This window comes from Pleurodeles waltl, chromosome 12 (genome assembly GCF_031143425.1).
Source record: "Pleurodeles waltl isolate 20211129_DDA chromosome 12, aPleWal1.hap1.20221129, whole genome shotgun sequence".
Lineage (NCBI taxonomy): Eukaryota > Metazoa > Chordata > Amphibia > Caudata > Salamandridae > Pleurodeles > Pleurodeles waltl.
The window spans coordinates 640,938,951-640,956,519 of NC_090451.1; the positions used below are offsets into that span (position 1 = coordinate 640,938,951).

Below are 17,569 nucleotides of genomic sequence, written 5' to 3' on the forward strand. Positions count from 1 at the left end.
ATAACAACATGGTCAAAATATTGTAACTACAAAAATATTGAGGACCAAAATATAGAATGCAAGTATATATTTTAATGTTTTTGATGTAGCATTGAAATGTAAAATATTGTCTTTGGTATGGTGTTATATTATCCTATTGTCTTATATTTGTTTTATATATTTTTTTACATTTAAAAAATAAAATTATGCATTTACATACAATTCGATTTGTGAGGTTTACTGGGGGATTAGATGGGAAATATTATTTAATAGTGTTGATTGACTAAAGTGCACATGCAAGGAAATGTTTCTTTTTTGCATGATCACCCCCAAAGTTCTGCACCTATGGTGCTGGGTTTTTTCAGTCTGAGAGTGCCCTGAGTGCTCCTAACCAGACCTCAAAGCCATGACCCTTTAACATGCATGTCTGAATGGCATACACCCAACTGGCATAAGCTAACTTACTTAAAAGTCCCTAGCATGTGGTACCCAGGGTCTGTAATTAAAAGTGTACCACTTCCCCACAGGGAATGCAGCAGCTGTAGTGCCACCCTGAGGGTGACAAGAAAAGAAGCGTCTCCCAGTTTGCCACTGCAGCTTGAAAGAGCAGTTTAAACTGCTAAATCGACTTCACTATTTAAAGCAATGGCCAAGCCCAAGCCCAAGCCTCCTCTTAAGGATGAGCCTAGGCAGCGCGCATGCGCTGTCGCAAGAAATGCTGTATTCATTATATGGGCTTGAAGCCCTCGCATATGATTGCTATTTGCCAGGGTCATTGTAACACCTCTATTCTGTCTTTCCATTTGTTTATGGCATGCATTTGTCATCCCTCTGGGCAGGGTTTATCCCTTCCGAGACCAGAACAGACCAGCGGCCAACTACAATCTCACTCCACCAGTTCTAAAATTCCCTGTGTTTCCAAACTAATTTTTTCTTTGTTTTCAAAGCACGCCCATTGCTGCTTGCAGTTCACTTAATCTCCCCGTGCAATGCCCTCCCACCTCATCGCTGCTTGTTTTCTTTTGTGTCTGCACGTTGTTTACAAATTTCGGCTTTTCTCGTACACCGGGAGTGCAACATTCTTTCCTTGCAAAGCACGCCTGAATAATCTCCCTGCGCCGTGCACCCCATGCCCACCTCAGCGCTGCTTGTTTTCTTTTGTGTCTGCATTTTGTGGTGCATTAAAAGCTCGCTGTGTGACCATCAAAAACAAGGTGCTCGACCACTGTGTAAGAGTAAGTAAAAGGATATCACAGGCGTACGTTTTTACATACTGCCAAATACCTTTGCTAGTTTGGCGCAGTATAACGCCATTCTTTCCTAGGTGAGTTTTACATTCTCAGCCTGCCAACGCTGAGTAACGCATCTAAATATCCCGCCCCCTTCGCAACCCGCACAACACTTTGTACCCCGCTTGTTTGTTGACTGATGATCTGAAGCCACAGACATGTTTTGAAAGGTATAGTTTCTTACCTGTAACTCCAGTTCTCTCGTAGGGGTATTTCCATGATAGTCATAAGCGTAGAATATTTCCCCGCCCGCCTGCGGGGACCCCGGAGCACTCTTTCCTATGTCACTTCTTAAGTGTCCCTGTTCGCCTCACTTCAGGAGGCTTGTCAAGACACTTAAGAATGTTCCCATGCAGCCTATAGGAAGGGCTACAGTATTCAAGCTCCTGCATTAAGCTTGTCCTGGAAGTAAAAATATTAAATGCTTGCCAAATAAAAGCCATTTTCCAGACTAATTACTTCAAAAAAACGTCTTTTATTTCTCAAAACCCTTAAGAAGGAGTGCAGAACAGTGTAGTCCATAGGCTGCCATTAGAAATGAAGAAAAGGGATAGTGTGCCTTTAAGAACAGCCAGTCCTCCAGTATCCCATCATGCCTAGAGAGAGGCTGTAACCTCAGTTCTTTTTGCAGGCAGTTACTGGCTGACAATAGGCCTAAACGTAACCCAGACATCTAACTGCTCCCCCGGGGAGGAGGGTGGGTTGCTTATGACTATCATGGAAATACCCCTACGAGAGAACTGGAGTTACAGGTAAGAAACTATACTTTCTCTAGTAGGGGATTTCCATGTATAGTCATAAGCGTAGAATAGAATACCAAGCCCATCCCCAAACCGGCGGAGGAGCAGTTAGAGGAATCCATGCATATGTACTCAAGCAAAAAGGTTTCTAAGCGAAGCCTGGCCTACTCGAGCATCTGCTCTAGCGTCCGAATCTAAACAATAATGTTTAGTAAATGTGTGAACTGATTTCCAAGTCGTAGCTTTACAAATTTTCGCTAAAGGAACATTGCGCAATAGAGCAGTGGTCGCCGCTTTTCCTCTGGTGGAATGGGCTCTAGGCCTACCCTGTAAGGTTTTCTAGTTGATAACACAATAAAATACAAGAAGGATAAGTTACTTACCTGTAAATCCTAGTTCTCTTCCAGGGGTATCCTCATCAAAGTCATAAACATTGAATATTCCCGCCCTTGTGCGGGGACCCCGGAGCATATATAAAATACACACATATTAACATGTGCAAAAAACAGCAATGCAAGCTATAATGTTAAAAACAGGCTAAAATGCTTTATTTCTATGAAGTTTTTTTTTTTATATTATAAAGCTACAATAGAGAATAAATATCTACCCAAGCCCCTCAAACTAGGCTTAGGGAAGTAAGCAGCAGCAAACTCTAGAGAAAAAGAGAAAAAACTGCATTGAAAAACAATGAAGCATTCTTAGCCAATAGGCTGCATGCAGGTTAACACAGGAGAACCATAAAAACTTTGGCACCGTGCCTTTAAGACCCTGAGCACCTCCAGTATCCCACCATGCCTCAGGGGTGAAGGAAAGGTGACAGTTGGTTCACAGTTAGGTCAGTTCTTTTTACGGTGACAATTTGTATAACTGATTCAAAACACAGTCTGTCCTGCACTTCTAGGAGACGTGCGTCCGGGGAGGAGGGTGGGTTGTTTATGACTTTGATGAGGATACCCCTGGAAGAGAACTAGGATTTACAGGTAAGTAACTTATCCTTCTCTTCCAGGGGATCCTCATCAATAGTCATAAACATTGAATAGATTAGCAAGCCCATCCCTAAACCCAGCGGACTGTCCGATAGAAGTGCAGGAATAGATATGTCTTACGCAAATAGATTTCTTAGAGAGGCCTGCCCCACTTGGGCATCCGCTCTTGCATCTGAGTCTAAACAATAATGTCTTGTAAACTTATGGACAGACTTCCATGTAGCAGCTTTACAAATCTCAGATATCGGAACATTGTTAAGGAGAGCAGCAGTAGCCGCTTTACCCCTTGTGGAATGCGCTCTAGGCCGCGCTAGCAATTGTCTATTAGCTAGCTGGTAAGTATTAACAATGCAAGAAACTATCCATCTTGATATTGTTCGTTTAGAAGCTGCCTCTCCTGTCCTTAAATGACCATAGTTTACAAACAAGCGGTTAGAGTGTCTAATCGATTTTGTCTTGTCCAGATAAAATTTCAGCACTCTTTTCAAGTCTAATGAGTGCAATGCTTTCTCTGCCGGAGTCTCCGGATTGGGAAAGAACGTCGGTAAAGTTATGGTCTGATTAATATGGAATTCTGACACCACCTTCGGAAGGAAAGATGGGTGAGTTCGCAGAACCACTCTATTGTCATGAAAAACCGTGTACGGTTCTTTTGCAGACAAGGCCTGGATTTCACTGACCCTCCTCGCCGAAGTAATGGCCACTAGAAAAGCCGTCTTCCACGTAAGGTGTTGTAAAGAGGCCTTATGGATAGGCTCGAAAGGAGGGCCCATAAGTTTTGCCAGGACTATGTTCAGTTCCCATGGAGGAGAAGGCCTCCGAATTGGCGGAAAAACTTTCTTCAAACCTTCTAAGAAATCCTTGACTACAGGTTTTGTAAAGAAGGATTCCTGAGAAGGTGATTTGCAATAGGCAGTAATAGCAGACAAATGTACCTTAATAGATGATACCTGCAGACCGGACTTCGCTAGATGAAGCAAATAGGACAGTATGACATCCTCCTGCGCCCGTATGGGATTATGACCTTTCTGACAGCACCATATGTAGAATCTCTTCCACTTAAAAGCGTAGGAACGCCGCGTGGAAGGTCGTTTGGACTCTTTCAAGATGCTCATGCACTCCTGCGAGAGTCCTAGGTGCCCATACTGCAGGAATTCAGGAGCCATGCTGTTAAGCTCAGAGAGGGTAGGTTGGGATGTAGAATCCTGCCCTCCATTCTGCTCAGAAGATCCGGTCTGCACGGCAGCCTCCTGTGAGGTTCTTCCGACAGGTTGAGGAGATCCGTGTACCAGAACTGTCGGGGCCATTGCAGCGCTATAAGAATCATTCTGGTCCTGGATCTGTAAAGTTTGCTGATCACTGCCGGAATGAGGGGAATCGGCGGAAAAGCGTAAAGAAATGTCCCTGACCAGTCGATCAACAGGGCATTCCCTCGAGATCCCGGACGGTAGAACCTGGATGCGAAGTCTGGGCATTTCTTGTTTACTTCGTCTGCGAAGAGGTCCAGTTGAGGCCGACCCCATTGCGCGAAGATGTATTCTGCGACTTCGCCGTGCAGGACCCAATCGTGAACGTCCTCCAGGTGTCTGCTTAGAAAGTCTGCTTCCACGTTCTGCTGACCTGGCAGGTGAACTGCTGTAATTGACATTCCTCTTGCCAGGAGCCAATGCCATATCGCTTGGGACTCTCGCGATAGGGGTAGGGACCTCGTTCCCCCCTGTTTGTTCAAGTAATACATTGTGGTTGTATTGTCCGTCTGTATCAAGAGAGTTTTCCCCTGAATTAGCGGTATGAAGGACTTGAGAGCGAGATGGACCACTCTGAGTTCTAGCAGATTGATGTGGTACTGCTTTTTCTTGTCTGACCACAGACCCTGTGTTTGAAAAGGACCCAGATGAGCCCCCCATCCCTGAAGAGATGCATCCGTTACTAGGGTGTCGGATGGAAGCACCTGGTGAAACGGAGCACCCACTGACAGGTGAGGTCTGTGCATCCACCATCTCAATGACTGAAGTGCTACCGTCGGTAGCCGCACCGTGTCCTCCCAGCGACCTGTTCTCTGGCTCCAATTGGTCTCCAATGCCTCTTGGAGGGGTCTCATGTGGAGTCTGGCATTTGGGACAATAAAAATGCACGATGCCATAGAGCCCAGTAGTGATGTCACCTGACGTGCCGTAGGTGCGCTGGCTCTCAACAGGTCCTGGCACTTCTTGTTTATTGAGGATAGTCGTTCCTCCGAAGGATACACTTTTTGTAGTTCTGTGTTTATGATAGCTCCTAGGTAGTGAAGATTCTGCGTTGGAGTCAAGGTTGACTTCTGGTGATTGACCTGAAGACCTAGAGCTTCGCAAACTCCTAGTACAATGTCCCGATGGCTTCTAGCCTGCTCCGGAGAAGAAGCCTTTAGTAGCCAGTCGTCTAGGTATGGATATATGTATATCCTTTGTCTTCGGAGATGTGCCGCCACCACTGCCATACATTTCGAGAAAACTCTTGGGGCAGATTTCAGGCCAAAGGGTAGAACCCTGAACTGGTAATGCTGTAACGCTACTCGGAAGCGCAGGAATTTTCGATGTTTTGGAGCTATTGGGATGTGAAAATATGCATCCTGCAGGTCGATGGAGCACATCCAGTCTCCCTGATGCAGTTGAGGGAAAATCTGGTGAAGCGCTAGCATTCTGAACTTCTGCTTCCTTATGTATTTGTTCAGCAGCCGTAGATCCAGGATTGGCCTGAAAACGCCCTCTCGAGCCTTCTTTGCCACTAGAAAGTAACGGGAGTAGACCCCCTGTCCTCTTCGTGCCAGTGGAACCTTTTCTATGGCATTCTTTCTTAGGAGGGCGAGAGCCTCCTTGCGTAGCAAGCTGAGATGAGATGGATTGTCTTTGGTGGGTGGCAAGTGTGGTGGAGGCTGTTTGAAAAGAAGAGAATAGCCATGTTCGACAATATTGAGCACCCATTTGTCTCTTGTGATAGAGTGCCACTCGTGAAGATAAGCCGTAATACTTCCCCCCCACCGGAGTGGTGTACAGTGTCGAGGGAAGCGAGATTTCATTGCTTGGTGGGTGCTTTTGGAGTGGATTGTTGAGGTCTGCTTGACCCTCGCTCCCTTGTGTTTCTTCGTTGAAAAAGAGGTCGTCCCTGTCGCTGCTGTCACCTTTGCGCCCAATGAGGGGTTTGAACCCTCTGCTGGAAAGGGCGTCTATCATACGGCCTGTACCTCCTCCTGAAATCTTTCTTTCTTTCGAGGCCCACCGCCTTCAAGGTATCCACCTCTGTCTTCATGCGGGCCATCTCTTCGTCTGCATGGGCACCGAATAGAGAGTTCCCGGCAAATGGGAGATTCAGGATGCGTTGTTGTGCTTCCTGTTTCAAGCCAGTGAGCCTCAGCCAGGAAGATCTCCTCGCACAGATACCATGTGCGTACCCATGAGCGGCCAAATCCGCCCCATCCGCTGCCGCGCTGATAACCTGGTTGGATACCATGCATCCTTCTTGTAGTATCTCCTGGAAATCTTGTCTGTCTTCTCTGGGCAATTTTTCTGTAAATCTACTGAGGGAATCCCACAGAGAACGATCGTACCTGCCCAGGAGCGCAGACGCACTGGAGACCTTCATTGCTGAAGCCGCCGTCCCGCATATCTTCCTCCCTAGAGAGTCTAGATGCCTGCTCTCTTTATCCGGGGGTACCGTGGATGAAGATGCCACCGAGTGGGTCTTACGGGCGGCAGCTATGATCATCGAGTCCGGTGGCGGATCCTTTCTAAGGAATAAAGGGTCTTGTTCTGGAGCCTTGTATTTCTTAAGAATCCTAGCCGGGGCAGACTTAAGCGATGCTGGGGCCAGAAAAGTGTCCATGGTTGGCTGCAGCAAGCCAGGCACTAGAGGCAGCAACTTTTTCGACGCTGATCTCTGTTGTAGAGTCTCAAAGATGATCGATGAGGAGGTAGATGGTTCTGGAACCTCTATGTTGAGTTTCTGCGCCCCTCTTAGCAACACCTCGTTGAATGTGGTAATATCATCCACCGGTGAGACTCTAGCAGGTGGTGAATCTGTAAGGGTGGGTGAGTAACGCCCGACAGAAGAACCTGATGAAGACCAAGAGGGTGATCTTCTCCTTGACCGCGACCTGGATCTCCGTTGAGAGCGAGATCTGCTGCGAGACGCTGTAGCAGAGCGTCTAGGCCTCGCGGTTGGTTGTCGAGGAGCTGAACGAGCCCGTTCTGCCCTGGCTGTCGGTGATGGCGTTCTTGGCAGGGAGGCAGTAGGTGAGTACATTCGCGAATACTGCGAATCTGGGGAGGCCGCTGGTCTGTTGAGGCTCTCCAGCCATCTCGGAGATAAATTGATGGGCGAGACATGCCCAGATGATGCCGCTCTTGACCGAGAAGAGTCGCTCGGTATGGAGACTACTGGAGATGGCGCCTTGTCTGGCGTGGGGCGATGTTCTGCGTCAACGTCGATGGCTGTTTCGACGTCGAAGGGCGCCCAGCCGGTTGGTCCTGCCTCGACGTTGAGTGCCTCGACGTTGAGTGTCTTGACGTCGAACGACGCTCCTTGGACCTCGACCTGCTCGCCGTCGTGTGCCTCGACGTGGAGCGATGGGAGGTCGACGGCGGATGTTTCTCGTGCCGTCATGGTGATCTTGACGTCGTGTGTCCTGACGTCGGGGGGCGCACAGCCTTTGGCGGCGACCGGGCACGCCGGCGATGGCTCGACGTCGATCGGCGGGTTGCCGTCGACGGAGACCTGCCCCTGCTCTGATGTTCCCTCGACGCCGTTCCCTTCGACGTCGGGTGTGTCGCCGTCGACGGCGATCTGTGCCGGTGAGACGGTGGTAGCGACGACGTCGACGGTGAACAAACAGGCACTTTCCTACCTGTCGACGTCGACCGGGCCATTCTCTCCTGAGAATGGCCTTCTGGCTGTCTGGGAAGTGAGGAAGACGATGTTCTTTTCCTCTCCTGAAGCCCATGAAGTCGGATCTTCTCTCTGTCTTTCAGAGTCCTCCTAGACATGTTCTTGCAGTACTTACAAGTGTCAGGGCAGTGACTCTGAGGCAGGCACACTATGCACAGAGAGTGGGGATCTGACTGGGCCTTCTTCTTCCCACAAGCAGGGCATTTGACAAAAAGAGAAGGCATTTTTCTGTCAGAAAAAAAACCTTCCTACCTCAGACAAAGATATTATTTGTCGAGTGAAAAATGAAAAAACGCTTTTTTAAAGAATTTTTCTGAGAAAAACTCAGAAAAACTGAGAGCTCAATGCTCCAGGATCCTCTCAGAAGAAGCCGGAAAAAAGAACTGACCTAACTGTGAACCAACTGTCACCTTTCCTTCACCCCTGAGGCATGGTGGGATACTGGAGGTGCTCAGGGTCTTAAAGGCACGGTGCCAAAGTTTTTATGGTTCTCCTGTGTTAACCTGCATGCAGCCTATTGGCTAAGAATGCTTCATTGTTTTTCAATGCAGTTTTTTCTCTTTTTCTCTAGAGTTTGCTGCTGCTTACTTCCCTAAGCCTAGTTTGAGGGGCTTGGGTAGATATTTATTCTCTATTGTAGCTTTATAATATAAAAAAATAAAAAATAATAAAAAAAACTTCATAGAAATAAAGCATTTTAGCCTGTTTTTAACATTATAGCCTGCATTGCTGTTTTTTACACATGTTAATATGTGTGTATTTTATATATGCTCCGGGGTCCCCGCACAAGGGCGGGAATATTCAATGTTTATGACTATTGATGAGGATCCCCTGGAAGAGAAACTATCCATCTCGCTATCGATTGCTTGGAGGTGGCCAAGCCAGTACTAATAAATAAACAGTTGTGTAGTTCTCCGTACAGGATTAGTCTTGTCTAGATAGAATTTTAATACTCTCTTAACATCTAGGGAATGGAGAGCCCTCTCAGCTGGGGTGGAAGGGTTTGGAAAGAACGTGGGCAAGGCAATCGACTGGTTAATGTGGAAGTCGGATATGACCTTAGGTAGAAATTTCGGATGTGTCCGTAAGACTACTTTGGAAGAATTAAATATTGTGTAAGACTCGTGAGCACAGAGGGCCTGGATTTCGCTGACCCTTCGTGCTGAAGTGATCGCTACTAGAAAGGCTGTCTTCCAAGTGAGATGTTGGAGGGATGCCTTGTGTACGGGTTCAAACGGGTCCTTCATTAAACGTGAAAGCACCACATTATGTTCCCATGGTGGTGAAGGGCGTCTAATTGGAGGAAAGACCTTCTTTAACCTCTCTAGAAAATCTTTTATCACTGGGATTCTGAAGAAAGAGGTCTGTGAAGGAGTCTTTCTATAAGCCGTTAAGGCTGCTAAATGCACTTTAATGGAGGAAAGCTGGAGGCCCGATCGTGCTAGATGCAACAAGTAAGGCAGAATGACATCTTCTTTGCAAGAAGTAGGATCTATCCCTTTAGAGGAACACCAAATGCAGAATCGTTTCCACTTAAAGGAATACGCCGATCGCGTAGATGGCCTCTTCGCCTCCTTTAAAATGTCCATACAATCCTGTGGCAGGTTGAGATGACCATACTGGACTAGCTCAGGAGCCATGCCGCCAAATTCAAAGATGAGAGATTGGGGTGCCTCAATTGTCCGCCGAACTTCGTCAGGAGGTCCGGCCTGCAGGGTAGCCTGAGATGTGGCTGGAGTGATCTCTTAAGAAGATCCGGGAACCACCACTGTCTCGGCCACTCCAGTGCAATGAGGATCATTGTGGCTGATTTCATCGACAGGTTGAGGAGGACTGCTGGGATCAGCGGAATCGGTGGAAAGGCGTACAGAAATTTGTTGGACCAGTCTATTCACAGAGCATTGCCCTGCGACTGCGGGTGGTAAAATCTGGCGGCGAAGTCGCGGCATTTCCTGTTTTCTTCTGTGGCGAATAGATCGATAGAAGGTGTGCCCCACAAACGGAAAATGTCTTGAGTGACGTCGTCGTTGAGCACCCACTCGTGGTCCTCTTCTAGAACTCTGCTGAGGGCATCCGCTTGACTGTTCTGAAGCCCTGGCAGATTGGTAGCCACTATGTTCAATTTTCTGGCTAGGAACCAGTGCCAAATTGTCTGGGACTCCTGAGACAGGATTCTGGATCTGGTGCCCCCTTGTTTGTTCAGATAGAACATAGTGGTGGTATTGTCCGTCTGCACCAGCAAGTTGTCTGCCGTGATTGAGGGAAGGAACGCCTTGAGAGCTAGGTGTACCGCTCTTAGCTCTAGGAGATTGATGTGGTATAACGATTCCTTCTGAGTCTATCGGCCCTGTATTTGCAGGTGATCCATATGAGCTCCCCATCTGAGGAGAGAGGCATCTGTCACAATAGTCTGCGTCTGAGGCTGTGCCTGGAATGGCATCCCCTTTAGGATGTTGGTTGGACAGCACCACCAAGTCAGAGATCTGATTGCATGAGTGGAGAGGCAAATTTGATCTTCCAGACGCATATGGAGGCGAGCATTGGGTGTCAGGTAAATGCAGGATGCTATGGATCCGAGGAGTGAGGAGACTGTCCGCACTGTTGGGTGACGCGTTGACTGGAGATCCCGACACTTCCAGAGAATAGATAAGCGTCGTTCCTCCGAAGGACACACTTTTGTCTGCAGTGTGTCTATGGTAGCTCCTAAGTAATGTAGCCTCTGGACTGGTACTATCGTTGACTTTTGAAAGTTGATGTGAAGACCTAACCGGTACAGAAGGTTGCAGGTCAGCTGGAAATGCCATTTTGCTTCCGCATAAGTGGATGCTTTGATCAACCAGACGTCGAGATACGGGTATATGAAGATCCGTTTCTTCCGGAGGTGAGCTGCCACCACCACCATACACTTGGAAAAGGGTCCTGGGAGCAGATTTGAGACCGATTGGCAGGACCGTGTACTGGAAGTGATCTTGACCTACCAAAAACCTCAGGAACTTCTGATGTTTCTTTGCAATGGAGATGTGGAAATACGCATTGTGTAGATCCACTGAGCAAAGCCAATCTCCTTGCCGAATCTGAGGATATATCTGGTGTAAGGATAGCATCCTGAACTTCTCTTTTCGGATCCATTTGTTGGCCGTTTTGAGGTCTAGAATGGGTCTGACTTCGTTTTTGTCCTTTTTTGGGATGAGAAAGTACCTTGAGTAGATACCCTTCCCCTGTTGGCTGAGGGGAATCGATTCCACTGCTCTCTTTTCGAGGAGGATCGAAACTTCCCTTTAAGGGATCGAGGTTTGCAGTCGTCTGCTTTGGCGGGATGGCCGGAGGTGGTTATGAAAATCTGAGACAATATCCATTCTGTACATGTCTAAGACCCAAGCGTCTGTTGTAATCTTTTGCCACTCTACCAGGCAATTGGTGACGCTTCCCCCCACCGGAGTGAATAACGAAGTTGGGGGGAGGAAATTCTCAAGGCTTTGAAGTGGTGGGCTGTCGAGTGCTCTGAGTGGACTAGTGAGCTGATCGTCCCCTCTGCGCCTTACGCTGGTGCTGGTAGGGCCACTGGTACTGCTGGTGAGGCCTCGTAGTGGCCCATTGAGGGGCTTGAACCCTCTGCGTGGTGTAGCGCCGATGAAAAGGACGGAAGGACCTGCGTTGTTCTTTAGGCTTGTCCAATCCTACTGCCTTTAATGTGTCCACCTCCGCTTTCATTCGTGCCATTTCGTCATCTGTGTGCGATCCGAATAACATGGATCCTGAGAATGGCAGATTTAAAAGTCTTTGCTGCGCATCCGGTTTTAGGGACGTGAGTCTCAGCCATGAGTGCCTCCTGAGCATCACACCATGGCAATACGCATGTGCTGAAAGCAGCGACGCATCCGCTGCAGCGCTTATTATTTGGTTGGAGACCATAGCGCCCTCCTTAGCAACTTCTAAAAAGTCCTCTCTGTGATCTCTTGGGAGATGTTCTGCAAACTGAAAGATGGAGTCCCACAAGGATCGATTGTACCTGCCCAAAAGGGCTGTAGCGCTTGCCGTTTTCATTGTGGATGCTGCCGAACCACAGACCTTACGACCTGTCGAGTCCAGTGGCCTACTCTCCTTATCTGGAGGAGAAGTGGAGGATGGAGAAGTTGCATGAGCCTTGCGTGCCGCCAAAATAACAACTGAGTCCGGTGGCGGATCAGAACGCAAGAAGAGCGGATCTTACTCCGGAGGGCGATACTTCTTTTGCAGCCTGGACGGTGCAGGTCTTGTCACTGCTGGTGTGAGGAAGACCTCCATAGCGGGCTCCAGGAGGCCCGGCACTAGAGGTAGCAATGGTCTGACCGCTGATGAAGCGTCTCAAAAATGACAGATGTCGATGGCGTAGGAGCAGCCATCGGTATACTTAGTTTCGAACGCCCCTCGGACTAGAACCTCATGGAAGGTATTAATATAATCCACCGGAGAAGACCGAGGAGGAGGAGAGTCCGACAACGTAGGTGAATAGTCTCTGGTGGAGGACCAAGAGTCTCTGTCACGCTCTCTTGAACTTGATCTGAGCCTCGATCGGAGGTGTGATCTTGATCTGGAGGAGTCCCAGTCACGGCGTGAACGGTGGCGCGATGGAGACCGCAGTCTAGGCGGTATACTAGCCGGAACTTGAGGTGCCGGGAGTGGCGTTGGTTGTGGCACCTCCTGGCCAGTTGGCTGAGGCGGTGTTGCCGGAAGCTCTGGAGGAGGAGAACGAGGCGGAGACGGACGAGAAGGAGAGGAAGGCAGCAGCACTACTGAAGAAGAGCGCTCCGATGGGGAATAAATTCTCTGCCTCTTGTGACCCCTCGACGGCCTCCTCGACGTCGACGGCCTCCTCGACGTCGATCTCTTTCTCCGTCTCGAAGTAGACGCTGTGTGGGGCGACAAGCCATGTCTATGTCGACCTCTCGACGTCGACGTTCTGCTCCTCGACGTAGTGCGTCTCGGGGTCTTCGACGGCGAACATGTCGGTGCCGTGCCGTACCTCCTCTCAACGCCGACCTTCTCGATGTCGACTGGGACCGATGTCGTCTTCACCCTGACGAGCGCCTCTCAGACCTCCCACGACCACTGGAGGCTGAGGTATGAGCCCTGGTGGAAGACTGACCTTCCCCTCGCTCAGAGGTCCCACTGGTTCCTTGGCGTCTTCTCTCTGCTCTCCCTTGAAGGCAAATTTTCTCTCTGTCACGTAAAGTGCGCCTGGAGAACGTCTTGCAGATGCTGCAGGAGGCAGAAATCTGAGATGAGGGTAGACAAATAATACAGAGCTCATGAGGGTCTGTTTTAGCCTTTTTTCTGCCACATTTAGGGCACTTGTAAAACAAGGAAGGCATTTCTGGTGAAAAAAGCCTTAAAGTTCTGTCAGAAAACTTCAAAATGTAGTAGAGAAAGACAAAAGACGTCGAATGAAGCCTTTTTTCTGAACTTTTCTCTGAAATTTTGAAGTAAAAAACCTAAAAAGGTCGAGTTCAATGCTCCAGGGTCCTGTCAGCAGGTGCCGGAAAAAAGAACTGAGGTAACAGCCTCTCTCTAGGCATGATGGGATGCTGGAGGACTGGCTGTTCTTAAAGGCACAGTATCCCTTTTCTTCATTTCTAATGGCAGCCTATGGACTACACTGTTCTGCACTCCTTCTTAAGGGTTTTGAGAAATAAAAGAAGTTTTTTGGAAGTAATTAGTCTTGAAAATGGCTTTTATTTGGCAAGCATTTAATATTTTTACTTCCAGGACAAGCTGAATGCAGGAGCTTGAACACTGTAGCCCTTCCTATAGGCTGCATGGGAACATTCTTAAGTGTCTTGACAAGCCTCCTGAAGTGAGGCGAACAGGGACACTTAAGAAGTGACATTGGAAAGAGTGCTCCGGGGTCCCCGCAGGCGGGCAGGGAAATATTCTACGCTTATGACTATACATGGAAATCCCCTACGAGAGAAGGGGCCCTTCCACTTGGGGATGGAGTTAAAAATACGGAACATATCTGGCCGTGAGCACGCAGCATTCTTTCACATGAGTAAAGAGGGGGCTGTGGTCATGATTTGAGAGCGAAATGGACAGGCATAAATTGGCCCTTTCTAATCGTCGATACATAGAAAAGATGCTGTTAATAGACGCATGCTGCCTGGCAAAGTTGATTCATCAGGCCTTCGGAATTATGCAACAATGGTGAGCCAAAATATATGACCACAATTAGCTTGGCATTGAGTCATTTTAACTATTATTAATACAAAAGGTGTCCTTATTATATACAATATGAATAGGATGGTGTCTGAAAAAATATTAAACATTCACTGATTCTTAATGAAAATCTTGTTCACCAACAAATATTTTTGTCTTGCATGGAAGTGCAGTAATTCCATTTTAGTATCAACATCCCATGTAAATGTCAAACTGAAAGACTGTAGTTCATACAGTGCTGCACCAGGGATAGAGCTACCATTGGTGCAGCAGGTGCAGTGTTTACTCTGTGGGAGTCTACAAGCCCCACTTTGGTTCGATATAAAGGTGATAAATACATTACAAATTAATCATTTAAGTGTCTCACTTGGAGACAATGAAAGACTAAAGTCATCAGATTTTAAAAAGAAAATAAATGAGGACTTGCAGCGCTTGTAAATGCCTTTTTCAAACAAGATTTATATTAACAACAGACTCTCATGTTATGTGATTTTGTATGGCTAAATAAGCAAAACATTTTCATGCTAAATAAGTAATCTTTAGACTTACTTATAGATTTGTTCATTCTGCAGACAAAAACATTCTCCAATTTCGACTCATTGATACTCAAGCAGAGTTCAATAATGGCTAAACGTGACCAAATTTGCAAAGTGTATTTCATTACATTGTGTAATGCAAATGAATACAGAAAAAGGTGGAATATGTGACAAGTGTTATCAATCTAAAATTATGTCGGGGTTTAGATGTCTCTGCAGTCCCTCCCCCACCCTGGTCTCAGTAGGTACACACATTCCAGTAGTCTAGTGTTTCCCAAACTTCGGGACCCAACACGTTAACGTCCAAACAATAAAGATGCCTTTAAAGTCTATATTTATCTTGCCACTTTGCATGTTTTCTGCTGTAGCTATTGTAAAGTCGCAAGTAAATTCAATTGCTGAAAAGTGCATCAATGTGTATATCTATAATGTACAGCTCTAATCCTTAGCTGCCCTGCATGCCACATAATTCCACTACACAAATCCACTTCACACCACACAATTCCACAACTAACATTTTACAATACATCCTACATAATTCACTACCCACCACATACATCCACTCCACTCAAAACCAAAACACATGGGTAAAAAACATTGTTATTTACAATGCCAATAGCTCTAACTCTCGCAAATGTGAGACCTACTGCATTGCAAATGCTTGTTTGATAAGTATATGTCACCCCTTACAGCAGACCTACCAAGCTCTAAGGCAGGGTGCAAAATATTAAAAAATAGAATATATGTTTTAGATATTCTAAAAGTAAAAAATTCCAAATGTTTTTACTGTGAGAGAGGCGAGTTGCCCGATTGGAGAGTACGGGGTTACACGTGGACTACTGAGCTGTGTAAACCTCTGAATGGGACTACTACAGTATCAACAACATGTTACATTAAACCCGACTTGATGCTCAAAGTTGAATTAAATGTAATATTTGCTACATGGCATTTGCAGATGCTGGCCACAGACAGTCTTCTAACTTCTAACAGGACAGTTAACAATAGAGGCAAAATGATGAGCTTCAAATAGGAAGTTGTCTTTGAAGGGCAAATAGTGAACACCCAAATTGCGGTGAATCCATATTTGTTTTTATAGGGAAGCAGGAGATTAGCTTAGCCCTTTGACTTGCAGGCCTGTGCCCCGTCACCAAGTGACTTTTAACCTACTTAGCGTGCTCTGTTTTAATCCTCTTATTTTATTATTTCTTTTAAGACGTCTACCAACGTTTATAGTAATGTAAATGTTTTTATTTATGTTATCAGTGCAACTCTGTGAAGGCGTCACTATCAGTGTCAAGATCAAGTGATGTACAATGGTATTTACATCATGTCCCTTTGTCACTTAAGTGTGACCGGAACATAATTTACACTTGTTGGGGTTTGCTTACATAATTGCAGCCACATATCTGCCTCCTTATCAATTGTTTGGGAACATACCTGAATTATACAAGATCTGTATAAATACATCTCACACAGACAAGGTTATCAGAGGGATTCCTACCAGATGCCATTGTTGTGTGGCTATTCTAGCCATGTTTTAGACACGTTATTTTCACAAACTAGGCCTGCCTGTGTGCACTTTATCCCAGTTACATTTTATTATTTTTCTAGGATTAGCAACATTTGCGGTGTTGTTTTATTTTCTCTATCTGGTTGTTTTTTCGCCTAGGAAAGCATTACGTTCTTAGCATAGCAATCATCTCACTTTGTGCTTTCCTCAAGGCTGCAGTCAGATAGGGGTACCGGCAATAAGTGGTACGCTGTGTCTCAGACATTTATAGAAACATACATATCCGTACCTGGGGTCCCATACACTTTAGAAGGAGATTCCAGCCAGATGACCATGGCTGCATGATTGCTGAACATCTTCGCTACGGCTGCTTTCTTAGACTGCCGAATCTCTGGCCTATATAGGGACGGTGTCTTTTTAAACAACAGGCTTCCTTGCTCAGATATGTGGGATGATGTCTTCCCATGGGGGAAACCTAAAGGGCGGTTTAGGGCTTATCACGCTGTGTTCTAACATAGCTTAGGTAGGAAACAAATATATTATTCCTAGTGACAGTATGGTGGGACTGTTTTTGTGTTTCACTCTCCATGTCACAATTTTGCTTCTAGCGTGTTTTATCATCCTAGTTATTGCAAAACATGCCATTTTATCTAAGATGCAGTTACTTCAATAAGCATTATTGAACTATACTCTGCTTCTGTTTGTCTTTGCCTGTGTGAGACTAATGTAACTTAGACAAAGGGATGAGATCTGATCGACCACGATTCTGTATTCTGTCATGCACCCAGTTGCCACAATCATCCCCGCTCTTGGGTGGAGATAAGGCACTGCTAGTTGGCTGGAAAACCCAAATTAGGCCAACAGGTGTCACATGGTGTGGGACTGTACTCAGTACCCCATTATTCAGGTGATTCTGCTGCCCAAATCCAGTAGTCTCATTAGGATAATAAGAATCTACTCAACACCATCTATGCTGCACGTCAACTTGCTGCAGAAATCAGCCTTCGTGTCCCAACGGAGTCTGACCTAAAGGACCTCATTCCAAAGTAAAGAGGGTTGGGGCGCTTCTCATGGTACTGGCAGATTAGGTTTATCACCACTCAGGTTAGAGATTAGATTTTCCATGCTGGGGATTTCACATTTCATGCTTATTGCAAGATGGTGGGGGTCTCTGTACTTATGACGCTTAGTTTCATAATTATGCTACGGTTATTGTTCATTTTCCTAATCATTGCAGCGCATGCATTTTACCATAGATTGCATTTTTTTCAATGAACCTGTTGAAAACTTCCCTGCATCTCCTTTTTTGGCTGTGTGTGCCTGAGACTTCTTGCTAACGTGAGAAAAAGATAACTTCCGTTCCATCACGACTCCCCTGACATGTCGCAATCTAGAGTCCATGCGTAAGACTTCAAGA

General features: G+C 46.6%; 1 protein-coding gene across 1 annotated transcript in view; it reads right to left on the minus strand.

Moving 5' to 3' along the window:
- NPR1 (natriuretic peptide receptor 1) overlaps window positions 1-17,569 on the minus strand; it is an 806,130-nt gene that overhangs the window by 139,207 nt on the left and 649,354 nt on the right. The gene's annotated exons all lie outside the window — the stretch shown is intronic.